Here is a 17345-nt window from a genome sequence, read left to right as displayed (position 1 = left end):
GGCCTGGGTTCGATCCCTGGATTGGGAAGATCCCCAGAGGAGGTCATGGCAACTCACTCCAGTATTCTTGCCTGGAGAATCCCATGGACAGAGGAGCCTGGAGGGCTACAGTCCATGGAGTCGCAAAGAGTCAGACACAGCTGAGCGACTAAGCACAGCACAGCACAGCAAGCTTTCTTGGGGCTTCCCAGATGGAGATAGCAGTAAAGAATCTGCCTGCCAATGCAGGAGACACAAGAGATGCAGGTTCAATTCCTGGGTTGGGTAGATCCCCTGTAGAAGGGAATGGTAACCCACATGAGTATTTTTGCCTGGAGAATCATATGGACAGAGAAGTAGTCCATAGGGTCACAGAGAGTTGGACACAACTGAAGTGACTTAGCCTGCATGCACGCACAAGCTTTCTTAGCGCTTCCTGGGTGCCTCAGTGGCAAAGAATTTGTCTGCCAATGCAGGAGATGCAAGAGATGCAATTGCAATCCCTGGGCTGAGAAAATCCCCTGAAGTAGGAAATAGAGCAACTTTTTCAGTATTCTTCCCTGGAAAATTCCGTGGACAGAGGAGCCTGGCGGACTACAGTCCATGGGTCACAAAGAGTCAGACAGGACTTAAGGACTGAGCATGACATAACTTTCTTAAGGCTTATTTATGAAGCCTATGAAGACTTTCGGAGAAGGCAATGGCAGCCCACTCCAGTACTCTTGCCTGGAAAATCCCATGGATGGAGGAGCCTGGTAGGCTGCAGTCCATGAGGTCGCCAAGAGTCAGACACGACTGAGCGACTTCACTTTGACTTTTCACTTTTATCCATTGGAGAAGGAAATGGCAACCCACTCCAGTATTCTTGCCTGGAGAATCCCAGGGACAGAGGAGCCTGGTGGGCTGCCGTCTGTGGGGTCACAGAGAGTCGGACACGACTGAAGCAACTTAGCAGCAGCAGCATGAAGACTTTACCCATATCCATCTCTTCTAAATGACCACCTAGCTACATTTCAGAGATATTCACAGCTGTGCTTCCTTTAACAACTTTTACATACTTTGCAACAGAATAAGTAGAAAATCTCCCCCAATAAATAACACAAAAAGCTCTCCAGCTGTCAGTTTACCAAGTATTTTTTAAAACATATCTTTTAAGAAGATAACAATGTTTTGAAATAGAAACATTTCATCTTTTAACTAAGTCTGTCAAAAGGTAATGAATTTGATAAGTACTTTTTAAAGTAATACAATCAAGTCCTCCCAGTAGAGCCACAGTAGCCTGTACTTCATATACTGACAAAGTGACATGGCCAAAAGTTAAAGGATGAAAGGAAGGAAGAAAAAGGAACTTCCTTTTCACCCCAGAGATGCTCTGCTTGCTGCCTGTATCATAATAACAAATCTGCTTTGCAAAAGCCCTTTCATTGTGCCCTAAGTAGAACAGAAAGTCTAAGTTATTCCTTACACCTTAAGAACATATTTCATATTAAATTTGAAGACTGGACCAAGAGCCACATGGCACGGTAATTACATACACAATATAAGTACGTGGTTGAAATGGTTAACAGGCTTTCATTTGCATTCACATCCTGGCCTCAACTCACCGGCTGCCTGACTCTTGCTATATTATCTAATTTCTCTAAGTCTCAGTGTTTTCATCTACGAAAGCCTGCTCCATATGGTACCTGCTCCATACCATTATTGTGTGAGTTAAATACTTGCTTGATGTGCCTGACACATAGTAGACCTTTTGGAAAAGTAATTGGTAGTAGTAATAATGAGAGTATAAATGGCTTAAATACTTCAATCACCAACTAAAAGCATGAACATATCTGCTAATGTGAATTTAGCGATTTTAAACTTAACCAGAGCGTTTCTACTGACTCATCATTACAAGATCCATATAGGAGTAAATGGACAGAAGTGAACCACAATCTGGACTCTTTTACAAGAGTTTTCTAATTAGCACATTAACGAATTCACTCCTTACAAATGTGCAATTCATAAATACAAACTGTCTCAGACACTGACAACTCAAGTGATTTAATAAATAGAACTGCATTACAAGCTCACTGCAATTAAACATAATTAAGAATTTATGTAATTTGTTTTCTCTTCATGTTGGATGTTTTAAATTGAATAAATTTATTATTCTAACAGAGAAACTATGTCAGGCATTCATTAAAATCTTCAGTATTTGGGGTCAATATGTTACTTTCATTCAATGGGCCCAGTAATATCAAAGTAAATCTAAAAAAATAATTTGCTTCCCAAATTTTAAAAATCTGAGTGATGTTGAAGCTGAAGCTCCAATAATTTGGACACTTGATTCAAAGAGCTGACTCATTAGAAAAGACCCTGATGATGGGAAAGATTGAAGAGAGGAGAAGGGGTCAACAGAGGACGAGATGGTTGGATGACATCACCAACTCAATGGACGTGAGTTTGAGGAAGCTCCAGGAGACCTTGAACACGGACAGGGAAGCCTAGCATGCTGCAGTCCATGGGGTCATACAAAGTCTAAGGAACATTTCTTTAGCAGCAATCTTTTATTTTTCACATTTAGAGGACTCTTTGAAAGTAGCAGTGAAGTTTTATTTTCCTGAGTCATTCATTCATTCATTCAGTGGCTAAGTCGTGTCCAACTCTCTGCTGCCCCATGGACTGTAGACCACCAGGATCCTCTGTCCATGGGATTTTCCAGGCAAGAATACTGGAGTGGGTTGCCATGTCCTTCTCTAGGGGATCTCCCCAACCCAGCGATCTCAAACCCCAACTGCTGCATTGGCGGGCGTTGGCAGGAGGATTCTTTACCACTGAACCACTAGGGAAGCCCTTTTTCCTGAGTAGATCCAATTAAAACCATGCTTTACATATAAAAGGGATTCTAGATCACTATTATAAATGTGACTCAACTGCAAATTCATATGCAAATTTAGGGAAGCTTTTAAAGTCAAAGTGAAAAACTGTTTAGAACAAACGTGAGAATGCAATTGAACACCAAAATATTTAGTCAAAAAATTAGTCCTCTAAGATGTTTTTCTACATGAGTATAAACAACAACAACAAAATGCCAAGTGAATTCAACAACTTATTCGCAACACCCAAACTACAAGTAGTATTAAAGAACATTAAAATTTTATCCATAATGCTTTAAAAAAATAAATCCTAATTCATATTTGAGTTAGACTGTGTTTAACAAATTTTCTTTCTCTTGATAAACAACTGAAGTCCTCAAAGAAAAATAATGCAAAAAAACACACTGTGAATCTTATTTATGGTAATTATTCATTGTGTACTAATGCCTATTATTGACTATATGGTTATTCCTATGGACCTCTTTAAAATCAGATAGTAAATCTGGTCTTTTATGAAATGACACTCTTAGATACTTCTATGTCACTTTTATGTGTAAAGAGAGGGAGGGGCAGATACTTTAAAACCCTGGGTTGCTGACTCCAAATAATCAAAAGGACTACAGCGCCATCTTGTGGAATAAAGTACCTAATTAGCAAACTGCTTTGATACTGTTAGGAAAAAAGTGACTGAATACCTTGACCACCGACTGTAGTTTCTTTTGGTGGTGAGTTTAGTTGCTAAGTAGCGTCTGACTCTTGTAACCCCATGAACTGTAGCCCACCAGGCTCCTCTGTCCAAGAAATTTCCTGCATTGTAGGTGGATTTTTTTTTTTTTTTTTTTTTTTTTACCACTGAGTCACCAGGGAAGTATCTTTCAATGATGTACTATTTTAAAACACTAAATCTGGAATGTTTGTCATACAGCAAAGGATGGTATAAGACTAGAGTATTAATATACATAATACAGAAACCAGGTGATTTTTGTCCTTTTTGGATAGAGAGAAATACGAGGTTAATATCGTTATTAGAGGTTGCTCTGAAACCAAAGAAGTAATCTGAAAAGAGAAAGGGAAAAGGGGGATGAAAAAGGAATAATGCTTCAGTTCTTGGCTTTTCTGGGCTTTCCTGGTAACTCAGCAGCGCAGGAGATCTGGGTTTGATCTGTGGGTCAGGAAGATTCCCTGGAGTAGGAAATGGCAACCCACTTGAGTATTTTTGCCTGGAGAATTCCATGGACAGAGGAGCCTGATAGGCTACAGTCCATGGGGCTGCAAAAGTTGAACACAACTGAGCAACTAAACCACCACCATTGGGAGGCTACAGTATGTCAAGAACTCGGTAGGCATGAGTAGTGAGATGACTGATATACACAGTCCCTCCCTAAGTACATTTAGGAGACTAGTGAAGAACACATATCATTTCAAGGTGGAGGATATGCTGAGGAAGGCCACTCCAGGAGTTGCTGTCCACAGCACATGGAATAGAACCTTAAGAGGTAAGAGAAAGAGAAGAAAAATTTTCATTCATTCTCCCAAAACAGTGGATAGAACCAAATGCCAAAACCCTGGGTGAATCCTATCCTCTAATGTACTTTTCAAAGTACTTTACAGATGACTGTGTATCCCACACAAACCCAAAAAAAATTGCTGTTCAGTCGCTATAAGTCATGACTCTTTGCAACCCCATGGACTGCAGCACTCCAGGCTCCTCTGTCCTTTACCATCTCCCAGAGCTTGCTCAAACTCATATGCATTGAGTTAGTGATGCCATCCAGCCATCTCATCCTCTGTTGTCCCCTTCTCCTCGTGTCCTCAATCTTTCCCAGCATCAGGGTCCTTTCCAATGAGTCGGCTCTTTGCATCAGGTGGCCAAAGTATTGGAGCTTCAGCTTTAGCATCAGTTCTTCTAATGAATATTCAGGGTTGATTTCCTTTAGGATTGACTTGTTTGATCTCCTTGCAGTCCACGGAACTCTCAAGAGTCTTCTCCAGCACCACAGTTTGAAAGCATCAATTCTTCGTCACTCAGCCTTCTTAATGGTCCATAAAAGGTTAGAGCACAGATATCCCTTGTATGGTATTGAACAACTTCTTCCTCTGTGGTCCCATAACAATATGCTCATGACCAAATATGGCACTTAACTCCATATGAATAATTCTGAGCAATATTCACCTGCCTGCTTCTCTTAAGACTGGGAGTTCTTTGAATATTAAGATTGTCTTTCTCACCCTATTATGCTTAACACCAACCATAGTGAATACTCAACGCTTAAACACGTTTCTTGAGTTGAATCGGTTATATTTTATGATAGTATTCATGTCTGGCCACAGTGATAAGCGCATGGGTAAGAATGATTCCGGCGTTCCTTAAGTTACAAGAGCAGCATTAACCAGTAGTGGTGCTGATTTGTTTCTAAGGTTGTCATTTACAAAGCTCTTGTTTTGGGATTTTCAGGCCTGAGTCTATTTTTAAAACTCCATCTCCCGAACAAAGGCAGTGGAGAAAAGAAAAATTGTTTCTCTATCTACATGTTCTTAATTTATGGGTGGGGAACTTGAGGGTGAATTTTTCTTAAATGTTCTAAATTGTCTTTTTTAATCAAATAAAAAAATCTAAAAATGTGGCTTGCTTTCTTGCTAGAGAACTAAAAGATAAAAGCCAGGAAAAATAATATTATCTAAGAAGACGACAAATCTCTCAGTGTGGTACATTTCCCTCCTCCTCACCTCTGTCTTCTCTCAACTTTTAGTTCTCACTCCTCAGCCCCCAGCCCTCACCTGGACTCTATTTTTTTTTTACCTAAAATATTAACACAGGATAACAGAATAATTAGCAGCAGCCACAGGAGATGGGCTTCCCTTGTGGCTCAGCTTGTAAAGAATCTGCCTGCAATGCAGGAGACCTGGGTTTGATCCCTGGGTTGGGAAGATCCCCTGGAGAAGGGAAGGGCTGCCCACTCCAGTATTCTGACCTAGACAATTTCATGGACTGTATAGTCCACGGAGTCGCAAAAGAGTCAGACATGACTAAGCAACTAAGACACACAGAAGGAGACTTTGTTAGAAATCATTAACACCAAACAATCTGGAATTCAATTTCTGTCTTATTTGACTAACTTTTATTTCCATTTTATTTGGCCACACTTAGGCACTCACCTCAAGATATCCACATTGGTGTTATTGATGGCAACAAGAAACAAAGCTCACCAACTCGTAACCAGCAAATGGAAGTAAAGATGTCTAGAGAAACCACGGTTAAACAAGTTCAACTTCTTATTTCAGAAGTGTCCTACACTTGCTGCATGCTGGGATACTAAAATAGAGAAGGCTTTACAATAGAGGGAATGATAGTTGTTTAAATAAATGATGCTGCGAAAACTGGACAGCTATGTGAAAAACAATGAAATTAGAACACTCTCTAACATCATAGATAAAAATTAAGACAAAATGGATTAAGGACCTAAATGCAAGACTATATACTAAAAAGCTCTAAACACTCTTTAATATCAATCACAGTAATATCATTTTTGATCTGTCTCCTAGAGTAATATAAATAAAAACAAAAATAAACAAGGCAATTAAACTCAAAAGCTTTCATACAAAGGAAACCATAAACAAAATGAAAAGACAACCCACAGGATAGGAGAAAATATTTGTAAACGATGCAATCAACAGGGATTAATCTCCAAAATGTAAAAATAGTTCATGCAGCTCAAAATAAAAAATGCAACACCAAATCAAAAAAATGAGCAGAAGACCTAAATAAACTTTTCTCCAAAGAAGACATATGGATGGCCAAGAGGCACATGGAAAGCAAATAAAAACTACAATGAGATGTCACCTCAATCACTCAGCATGACCATCATCAAAAAGTCTACAAACAATAAATGTTGGAGAGGGTGTGGAAAACAAGGGAACATTCCAACACTGCCGGTTAGAAGGTAAACTGGTACAGTCACTATGGACAACGGTATGGAGAAAATTAAAGATAGAACTACCATATGATCCAGCAACCCTAACTCCTGGGCATATATCCAAAGAAAACCATGGTTTGAAAGGATATATGCACCCCAGTGTTCACTATAGCACTGTTTACAATAGCCAAGACATGGAAGCAACCTATGCGTCCATCAACAGATGAATGGATAAAGAGGTGATACACATACACAATGGAATATTACTCAGCCACAAAAAGGGATGAAATAATGCCATCTGCAGCAACATGGATGGACCTGGAGATTATCACGTTGTTTTTGTTGTTTAATCCCTAAGTCTTGTTTAAGTCTTTCGCGACCCCATGGACTGTAGCCCGCCAGGTTCCTCTAAGATTTCCCAGGGAAAAATAATGAAAAGGGTTGCCATTTCCTTCTCCAGGGGATCTTCCCAGCCTAGGGATCAAGGATCAAACCCGTGTTTCTTGCACCGTAGGCAGATTCTTTACCACTGAGTCAAATAAATCATAATTCAATATAAAATTTAAAAATTTTTATTTATTTATTTATTTTTTGCTAGCTAAAAATACAACTTTAATGACTAGAAGTTCAGTAGTCATCTTGGACTGAAATGGAAACCATGCAAGGTACAACACCAAGATACATATAGTTTGATCCCTGACACCTAGAGAAACATAACAACCTTATTTTTTTTTTTTAAATATGTACCATGAGGTACTTTAGTTATTTTCAGTATTCATCCCACTTGTATAATATCTAAGACAGAACTATGTCATACCATATTTTTTTTTCCTGAAAAATTTCACAATATAATGTTGATAGTTTACCATGAAGAAATTAAGAAAAGAGAATAGTTTCTAATGTTTATCCATGTATTGACTGTTCGTAGTGCTCTTTACTCCTTCCTATATTTCCCAGTTTTGTTTTGATATTATCATCATTCATAAAGGACTTTATCATTTTTTATAGCTCGTGCATGCTTCCTTAGCTTTCATTTCTCTGAAGGTGTTTTCACCCCCATTTCAAAAGATACTTTCAATGAATATCTATTACAGAATTGACAGCTTTAATTTTTCAGCACTTTATTATTTTTTTTATTTGATAAATTTAACGCCTTTTATTGCCATACCTCATTTTACTGTGCTTTGCTTTAGTGAGCTTTATAGATACATGTTTTGTTTTTTTTTTCCTTGTTAATTTTCTGTTTAGTTGATCTATCCATAAGTGTGAGTGGGGTATTAAAGTCTCCCACTATTATTGTGTTATTGTTAATTTCTCCTTTCATACTTGTTAGGATTTGTCTTACATACTGCGGTGCTCCCATGTTGGGTGGATATATATTTATAATTGTTATATCTTCTTCTTGGATTGATCCTTTGATCATTATGTAGTGACCTTCTTTGTCTCTTTTCACAGCCTTTGTTTTAAAGTCTAATTTATCTGATACGAGTATTGTGACTCCTGCTTTCTTTTGGTCCCAATTTGCATGGAAAATCTTTTTCCAGCCCTTCACTTTCAGTCTGTATGTGTCCCCTGTTTTGAGGTGGGTCTCTTGTAGACAACATATGTAGGGGTCTTGTTTTTGTATCCATTCAGCCAGTCTTTGTCCTTTGGTTGGGGCATTCAACCCATTTACGTTTAAGGTAATTACTAATAAGTATGATCCCGTTGCCATTTACTTTATTGTTTTGGGTTCGAGTTTATACACCATTTTTGTGTTTCCTGTCTAGAGAATATCCTTTAGTATTTGTTGGAGAGCTGGTTTGGTGGTGCAGAATTCTCTCAGCTTTTGCTTGTCTGAAAAGCTTTTGATTTCTCCTTCATACTTGAATGAGATCCTTGCTGGGTACAATAATCTGGGCTGTAGGTTATTTTCTTTCATCATTTTAAGTATGTCTTGCCATTCCCTCCTGGCTTGAAGAGTTTCTATTGAAAGATCAGCTGTTATCCTTATGGGAATTCCCTTGTGTGTTATTTAAAATTTAAAAATTTTTTAAATACAATAAGAAATGTTACCAGTGTGATTGTTCTACACATACGTGGATCAGTTACCCAATTCCCTAATTCAGCAACTTTAAGCAAGGGCCAACAGTTTTATAAACTGATTTGTAAAGAAGAAATGCTTCAGCAATCATTAAATGAGAGAAAAAATCTTGACGTGAAATAATCCTTACAGTTTTCTATAGGGTCAAGAATTCACACATCCACATATCAAATGCAATGCTGAAATGGGGAACAGTCATTATAACACACAGCCAGTCTCTCCAGTTTAAATGGTTTCAAGTTGTACTCTTGCAACACAAAGCGCTACGTGTTACAAGTGCTCATATTCCAGTCCATTTTGAACTCCTACTTCTGGTTAAAGGAGGGAGTAACACAAGAGGTTCAGGTATCTGGCGCTTAATTGTTTCCTTCTCTTTTCCCTTTCAAAGTAAGAGGACTAGGAGCATATTTCTCATTTTCTTGGAAAAATTATCAGACCTGTCTGAATCTCAGTTTCTTCAGGAGAGGAAAATAACACTACCTCACCCAGTTATTGAAAGAAAGAAAAGATATAACAGATGTAAATAGTGAATTGTAAACAGTTGCTCAGTAAAGAGTAGTTATCACTATTAGCACTGCTATTGATAATATTTTTTAGAGTTGTTTGTTATAAACTATCTATCCAAACTTCCAATCTTTACAACATTCACCAAATTCAAATCTAAATAGACAAACTCTCAGATCTCTTAGGTGTTATACAGAAAACTTCAAAGGTGATTAAGCACATTTATGTTTACATGTTTCTAAAATACATTTGTTCAAAGCTTCAGCTTTGGGATTTTAATAATAAAGTGAATTAGCCACCTATATTCTAGTTGGTTCTTCATCAAAAATTACTTTCCAACAAGAAAATCCCATTTTACCAATATAAAAATTCTAGTAGTGGCTGGTTGAAATATTTGAGATCTTGTTGAAAAAGAGAAGAATATGTTGTTTTAGCAGCTCTTGGGGTAGTTAAGTTGAAAATGCCAAGGAAAGATATTTTCATGCTGTTTTTTTCCCCACAATTTTCCACTTTAACATCTTTTAAACTTGCAATTTAGCTACACATTATTCTTTATTGTATTTCAGTCTTGGAGGCAGGTTGAAATTAATCAACCAACCAAAGACCTGGAACTACCAAGAATTCTGGTTCTCATTCTCATACTGATTTAGTTCTGAAATTACCATAAATTAGGGTAATAACTTGACCACTTTCAGGACTGTATTGGCAAAGACCCTTCTGCTTCATCTTCGCATAGCCCCTCTCCTTCTCTCCTTTTCAGTGCCAGTGCTCAGATAACACTGTAGAACTGAATTTATCACAGTAAAATTGCTTCCATCAGACAATCAGATTATTAATAAAATTTAACAAAAAATAATCATAAATGACTTTCCTACAAAGTATGCTTGTTTTCTTTTTCACAACACAGTTCTAATTGCCTCATAAAAGCCTATGAAATTAATTTCTCCTGGTTTCAGTCACTTTAATCTCTTCAGCAAACCCAAGGGAGAAAGGACTAAGTTCTGGAGAATTCTGTTATTTAAAATGCAGTTAATAGTCCAAAGAAGAATCCAGTCAAGGACACTGAGAAGAAAGGTAGATGATAAATCAAAATAGTATAATTTCGTAAAGCCAAGTTTTTTAAAAAGGTACAATAAAGAGGGCGTGGTCAGTTGTGTTAAACACTAGTGACAAGCAGAGTAAGATAAGGACTGAGAATGGATGATCCAATTTGACAAGATGAAAGCCAACATTGGCTCACAAAGGTGGTTTTAGGTGGAATAGCGAAATGAAAATTTGATTAGAATTGTCGTAAGTATGGGAGCTGAGACTGTGGAAATACTGAAGGTTGCTATAAAGGATGGTAAATAAGTTGGTAGCCACAGAGGGTCTAGAAGCAAGGGAGGTTTCTTTTCTCCTTTTGTTTAAGGTTGTTGATTAATAACAGAGTACATTATAAAGAAGTCTGAATGACCAAGAGTTGATGCTTTTGAACTGTGGTGTTGGAGAAGGCTCTTGAGAGTCTCCTGGACCACAAGAAGATCAAATCAGTCAATCCTAAAGAAAATCAACCTTGAATATTCATTGGAAGAACTGATGCTGAAGCTGAAGCTCCACCTGATGTGAAGAAAAGACCCTGATGCTAGGAAAGATTGAAGGTAGGAGCAGAGGGGACGACAGAGGACGAGATGGTTTGATGGCATCACTGATTCAATGGACATGAGTTTGAGCAAGCTCCAAGAGATGGTGAAGTGCTGGGAAGCCTAGCACGTTGCAGTCCACAGGACACAAAGAGTCAAACATGACTGAGCAACTGAACAACAACAACATTATAGCAGAGAAAAAAGAAGACGTGTGATGATGCAGGACAGAAAAGAGGCAATCAGAGCAGTAAAGTTCTGGATAAAGTGAAAATTAATGGAATCCAGTGAATGAGTAAAGGATTTTCCTAAAATAAAGAGACGTTTTCATTGCATCGGCTACAGATGTGGGTGGGCTGGTTGGTGGGAAAACAGCTTTACCTTCTGATTGCATCTGCTTTCCCAGGGAGATAAGAAGCAAAATCATCCACTGATAGTGAGGAGCAGGGAAGAGGAGCTGAAAGTTTGAGGGGAAAAAAAAAGGTGTGAAATAGTAATCTCTGAAGACAGAAAATAAATCAATAAGGAAATGGGAACTGTGGTTGACTGAAACTGCGTTAAGACCCACTTGAGACACACAGTCATAAAATTTAAAAGAGATCAGTCAGAATTGTTAGATGTTTTTCTCCAGCCATCAACTCCAAGCTTGGGAAACATTTATTGAACGTTTATCATGTGCCAAGCACTGCCTAAGCATCTTACCTTTATTATTATTGTGAGCCCACAACAACCCTATGAGTTGGGCACTCATGAGAAAACTGAGGTACAGAGATGTTAAGAAACTTTTCCAAGGCAATGTAGCTAATAAATATTGGACGCAGGATTGAAGGAGATCACATCTTCAGCCACTAAATGACTCTATTTTTATGTACATCGTTGGGATTAAGCAATATTGATTTCGACCATTTAAGTAAGGCAGAGAGGGAGGTAAGGAAGGCATGGATTGGAAGCACTGTTGTAATCAAAGAATTATCATAGAGACAGTGAACTGGAAAGAGAGGAGAGGTGGTTGATGACTGGGATGTTAGACACTGAGATTTTGAGAGCAGCAGTTATTCATAATGACAAAATCTAAAGTGTGACCGTAAGAGTTGGCAACGGAGCTCAGGGAGAAGGCTAAGGAAAAGACTGTAGGAGAAAAGGTCAAGGAACTACAAAATATTCAGGCATTGGATGGATTTTCCACATGAACAGGAGTAGTGATAGAAAGAAGAATGTAAGTTAGATGTTAAATTCTTCACCAAATGAGGAAGACTGACCAGGAGATTACTGCAAGAAGGAAGGACATACACAGTCAGTAGCCTTAATCCAAATATAGGTTACCAACCTGTCCCAGTTTGCCTAGAACTTGCCCAGTTTTAATACTGAAAGTCCTACCTCCTGGACCTCCATGAGCTAAAGATTTTGAGAGAGAAGACAGAATGAGCTATTTCCTGAAAGTTGCAATAAAAACATAATACCTGCTCTATCTCCAGGCTCTGTGTGATAATGGATGTTTTAAATTCTAAATTAAAATAAACCTGTCATCTGCCAGGTAAAACTACTTTATTTAACTCCTCATCTCAGAATAGGATGTTTTGCTCACATTCGCTAATTTGTTCAAGGCAAAGATTTCCAACTCATTTTCCTCCCATTTTGCCTGACTCATTCCCTTAAGGGCAATGATCCTGTTTCCTATCTCGTCAAACCTATTATGCTCTAAAAGCTAGAGCTAATTTCCTATAATCAATCAGTGTTCTAAGTGCCTGAATAGGTCCGATGGAAAATATTGTTTGGTTGACAAAATCATATCCCACTAAAGAGCGTGAGCACTTGGGAAATGTCTGATATTGCAATATCATCTTAATCCCACGTGTCTGAAATGAGAAATGTCTCTGCTACAGTAAGATCTGCATCTCCCACCCCTCTGTTTCAAAGACTTCTAGGTTAGGGAATGGAGAACTACAGCATTTCACAGATAGGAAAAACTTCAAAGACACTTTAGGAGTGACTAAAGAGTCATGGAAACAATCTTCTTTGATTGAATCCTTGCATGATCTTTCCACTCAGATAATGCACTAAATGTAGTTTCGCCTGGCTGCAAATACTGCATGGTATTTTCCAATTTGTTTTATTACATGGACAAAATCTGTGGCATATCAAATGATTTCAAAATAGTATGTGCAAAGAGAAAGGCTGAAAGAATAATTGAAAAATAATCCAAAAGTTGCAATGAGAACATTAGGCTGGTCTGAGCTGTCTTCCAGGTCTTTCTTGCCTTTTAACCATACTCTTCTGCCTCCTTGCTCCTATCACTAAGTTTCTCAAAAGCAAAGCCTATATATCTTCAGCTCCAACTCATTACTTGGCTTGCAATCTGACATCAGCCCACATTCTATAAAAAGGTCACTAATAACTACTTTAATAGTCATTTCTAAGAAAATCCCAGTTTCCTATACTTGGCGCTAGTGGTAAAGAACCTGCCTGCCAATGTAGGAGGCGTAAAAGACGTGGGTTCAATCCCTGGGTCAGGAAGATCCCCTGGAGAAGGAAATGGCAACCCACTCCAGTATTCTTGCCTGGAGAATCCCATGGACAGAGGGGCCTGGTGGGCTACAGTCCATGGGGTCTCAAAAGAGTCAAACATGACTGAAACAACTTAATACTTTTACTATTTTGAGCATATAAGGAATGAACTATGTAACTAAATATGAGCTAACTTTTGTAGTGTGTGTGTTAGTTACACACATTATAAATCTAACAAAAGTCCTTTGATAGAAACCACATATCCTAATTTGAGGTTTAAACTTTGATCTCTATAAATTTAGCACCCATCCCTCCTTGAAATTTCAGCAACACTTAAAATCATTTGCTATCTCTTCCTCGTGAAATTATCTCACCCCTGTCCTATTTTTCAAACCTAAATGTCAACTTATCCTACTTATCCTACCTCCACCAGAGGTCTGACAGTTATTCCTTTTCATTGACTTCCACATAGTAGCTTCTCAATCGTCTTAATTGCCAACTTCTGGTTTATCTAGAATATTATTGCCTAATTAATCTTCCAAACTCAATGTTACAACATCCTTTATCCAGAAATCTTTAAGAGCCTCCTACTGTGTGGCAAAATTTATATATTTCTCTGATGATACTTATCTTACAATCAAATCACACCTCTTAGATCCTAAAATCAGAAATAAGAAAGTCATGAATAATCAAAAATAAAATAAAAATAAAAATTACCCTGGAAAAGTCCTTCGACAGTCATTCCACTGGAGACCACAAGTTTGTTCAGCACAAGTTTTTCCTCCAGCATTGGAACAGATTCCTGTTTCTTTGGTTGAGCACCAGATGAAGTAGTTGGCTTGCTTTTAGGGTCCATTATATATGAAAAATGCATACATGCATATCTTTAAAAGTTAGAATCACACTCAGCTCAGTGATATGCTTGAACTTGAGAGGCCCCACAGAACAGAGACATGAGGGAACCACAGATTCACATCTTTCCTTCCATACTTACTTCAGATAATCACTGAATGATGGACAGTATTGCCAGCACCATTTAAGTTGTAATTTTTCTATTTCTAGGATTGCTTAGTTTGCTTCCATTTTGCTAAGATGATGGAATTCTACTGCTACATCCTCTTTAAAAGTTATCTAGATACTTTACTTCTCCCCACAAACTCTGAGGTTTGGAATCATGTCATATTCTTATTTGTCTATTCTACAGCACTTAACACTGTTAATTGGTCTATTTTAAATATAATAATAAAATAATATCAATAAACTCCAGTGGAGGCAGTAAAATAAACTTATAATTGCTATCTATATTTGATAGCCAAAATACATATGTTAAAGTATACATATATTTAAATAGACATATGTTTATATTCCAAAATAATAAGAATAATCTAGAGTTACTGTATTAATGTGACCCTATAGACTGTAGCCCCCCAGGTTCTTCTGTCCAGGGGGTTTTCTAAGCAAGAATACTGCAGTGGGTTGCCATTTCCTCTTCCAGGGGATCTTCCCGACCCAGGGATCGAACCCATGTCTCCTGCATTTGGCCGGGGGATTCTTTACCACTGAGCCACCTGAGAAGCAATTAAGTTAATAATAAGGAAATTACTGTACTAGGTCTTCATGATTATATTAAAATAAAGGGAAATTTTACATTCCTACATTAAAACATGTAAGGCTTGCCAATGTTATTTTAAATATACCCCATAAATACACTCCAAGATATCCCAGAAATCATAATTATACCACCCTATGTAATCGAAGGATATCACTAGAGCTATTCAAATATTTACCTTGGGGAAGTAGATGTTCAGAGCTGCTTCTGGGAATCAATTTAAATAAACTACCCTGTGCATTTTGACGGACATAAAATAAATTTTGGACTTGCTGCCACATCGTCTAGATACCTGTATTGGATTCTTCCTGAAATTTAGTGATAGAGTCTACCCTGTAGCATCCGAAAGTGCACACTTGGCAGGTTTGAGAAGTCATCTTGAGTTGGGGCAGTGCTTGTGGACATACCCCAGAAGGCACCCAAAGGGAAGTATGAGGGTGACTCTAGGTGGTGTCACACAGCCTTTCTTCCCTGGGCAACACCCGCGGAGCTTTGAGAATGTTCCTGGGAACATAGCTCCCCCGAGGCAAAGTTAGCGCTTGTAACCGACCACTAGAGGACTCAGGGGGATCGTTAATGCACGCTGCCCTCTGGGGGTCGCGGAAGGAAACAGCTCCAGGGCTGTGATGAAGTTTACTTGCCGACACAAACCAGCATCCGGCACTGAGGCTGAAATACTGGAACATAGAGAGATGGATCTGTTATTTGAAGCTAGGTGAAGATGTCTTCTGGGTCACTAATGCCTGACTTGCTTAGTCGAGAAACAAATTCCCACCTAGAAATTTTTACTCGTATCCAAATATGTTGCCCTGAAGGAGAAAAATTGTATGTCAGAATTAGAAAATAATAAGATATAATATATACTGGCTTTGAGATTAGACAGATGTATTCAAATTCCAGCTTGGCCGTTTACTAGCATGATATGATGAATAATGTATTTGATCTCTCTAATTTTCAGTTTCCTTATTTGGAAAAGGAATAGTGCCTGGTATAGACGATGCTTCAAAAACAGAATCTATTTGATAAAGGAAGTTGTACTTGTTTTTTATTTTTATTTAACTTAATACAACTGGACTCTCTGATACTCTGGGTGTATTCAGTGCTGTCTCCAGCTACCTTTGATAAAATCTGACATCTCTGTCAGGATCCATCCAGACTCCAGACCAGTAAGAACCAGACCTGGTGAAATGTGAGGTGCCCCAGAAAAATGTACTGCTCCTAAACCTGCAGTGTTTTGTACTTTGGGCATTGAGGTTTAATAGTTCTCATGAATATCAGATGGTAGCCTATCTTTCTAACATTTTCCCACTTATGTAGTTAATATGTCTAACTGGAACTTTCATCTGCATGTCTGATACCTCTGGTTTCCCAACGGACGTGTGGCCTCATCATGAATTACAGACGCCAGAACCAGCAGTGGGAAGGCATGTAGTGGGAAGGTCAACCTGCCTAACCGACCTCTGCCAGTTTCACCTGGTACTGGTCTCTGCACCAAGGCTCTGTGAAAAGGACATGTGCTTAGAGCTTTGCTCTTTAGTTTTTTCTTTCCATCTTCTTTTTCTTGTAATAGTAATGGATTTCCACTGGCCCACATGTTTTACTCCTCTGGAGTCCCAAATAACCAGGAGCATGTATTTTCAGAATATCAACATAGGAGGTAAGTGGTATGGTAATTAATTAATGGCCCATGAATTGCAAAGGGTAATAAATAGTCCTACACTATTAATAATAATAGTAATACACTAAATAAATAGTAATACACTAAAATTTAGACCTTGTTAGACCTCAAAGTTTCTAATAGATAGACACCGATATTCATCTTAAAGTATTTAAAGTACTTCCATCTCCTCTCTGGTCTCACTTTAGTAGTCTACGTTGCATAAAAGATACTGATTTACAAATTAATGAATTTGTTGAGGAAGAAAATTTATTTGACTGGATGTTTGTCAATATTGCTATTTTAAAAACTACTCAAATACTACACTGGTACATTTTGTCCTACAACAATAAGCACTCTATCATTATGTGAAACAGAGAATTTGCCACAGCAGTCAATTATAAAAACTAATCTTTGAATTACATTGAATTAAACATCAAAGGATTAAATGCCAGAAAAGGTAACATTTTTCATTTCCATGTAGTTATAAAACTGTAACTCTGGAAAATGTTTTTCCAGGAGTTTACTGCTTTTTCAAGTCACTGTCGTCAGATTTTGACATAAACTATTTCAGGCACCCAATTTAGAAAACAAGCAGCTATTAAATGTCCAAAATG

The 17345-nt window shown here is 38.0% G+C and overlaps 1 protein-coding gene across 1 annotated transcript in view; it reads right to left on the bottom strand.

The window, feature by feature from the left end:
- The window catches only part of NELL2 (neural EGFL like 2), a 460086-nt gene extending 444605 nt beyond the window's left edge, over positions 1–15481 (bottom strand). The window contains exons 1-2 of the mRNA XM_061416377.1: positions 15250–15481; positions 14180–14304 (exon numbers count right to left, since the gene is read on the bottom strand). The gene's annotated coding sequence lies outside the window, so the exon portion shown is untranslated. The remainder of the gene's footprint in view (positions 1–14179; positions 14305–15249) is intronic.
- Positions 15482–17345: the final 1864 nt, after the last annotated feature.

This window comes from Bos javanicus, chromosome 5 (genome assembly GCF_032452875.1).
Source record: "Bos javanicus breed banteng chromosome 5, ARS-OSU_banteng_1.0, whole genome shotgun sequence".
NCBI lineage: Eukaryota > Metazoa > Chordata > Mammalia > Artiodactyla > Bovidae > Bos > Bos javanicus.
Note: the sequence above shows the minus strand (reverse complement) of the source record. Positions and strands in the feature narration are given on the sequence as shown.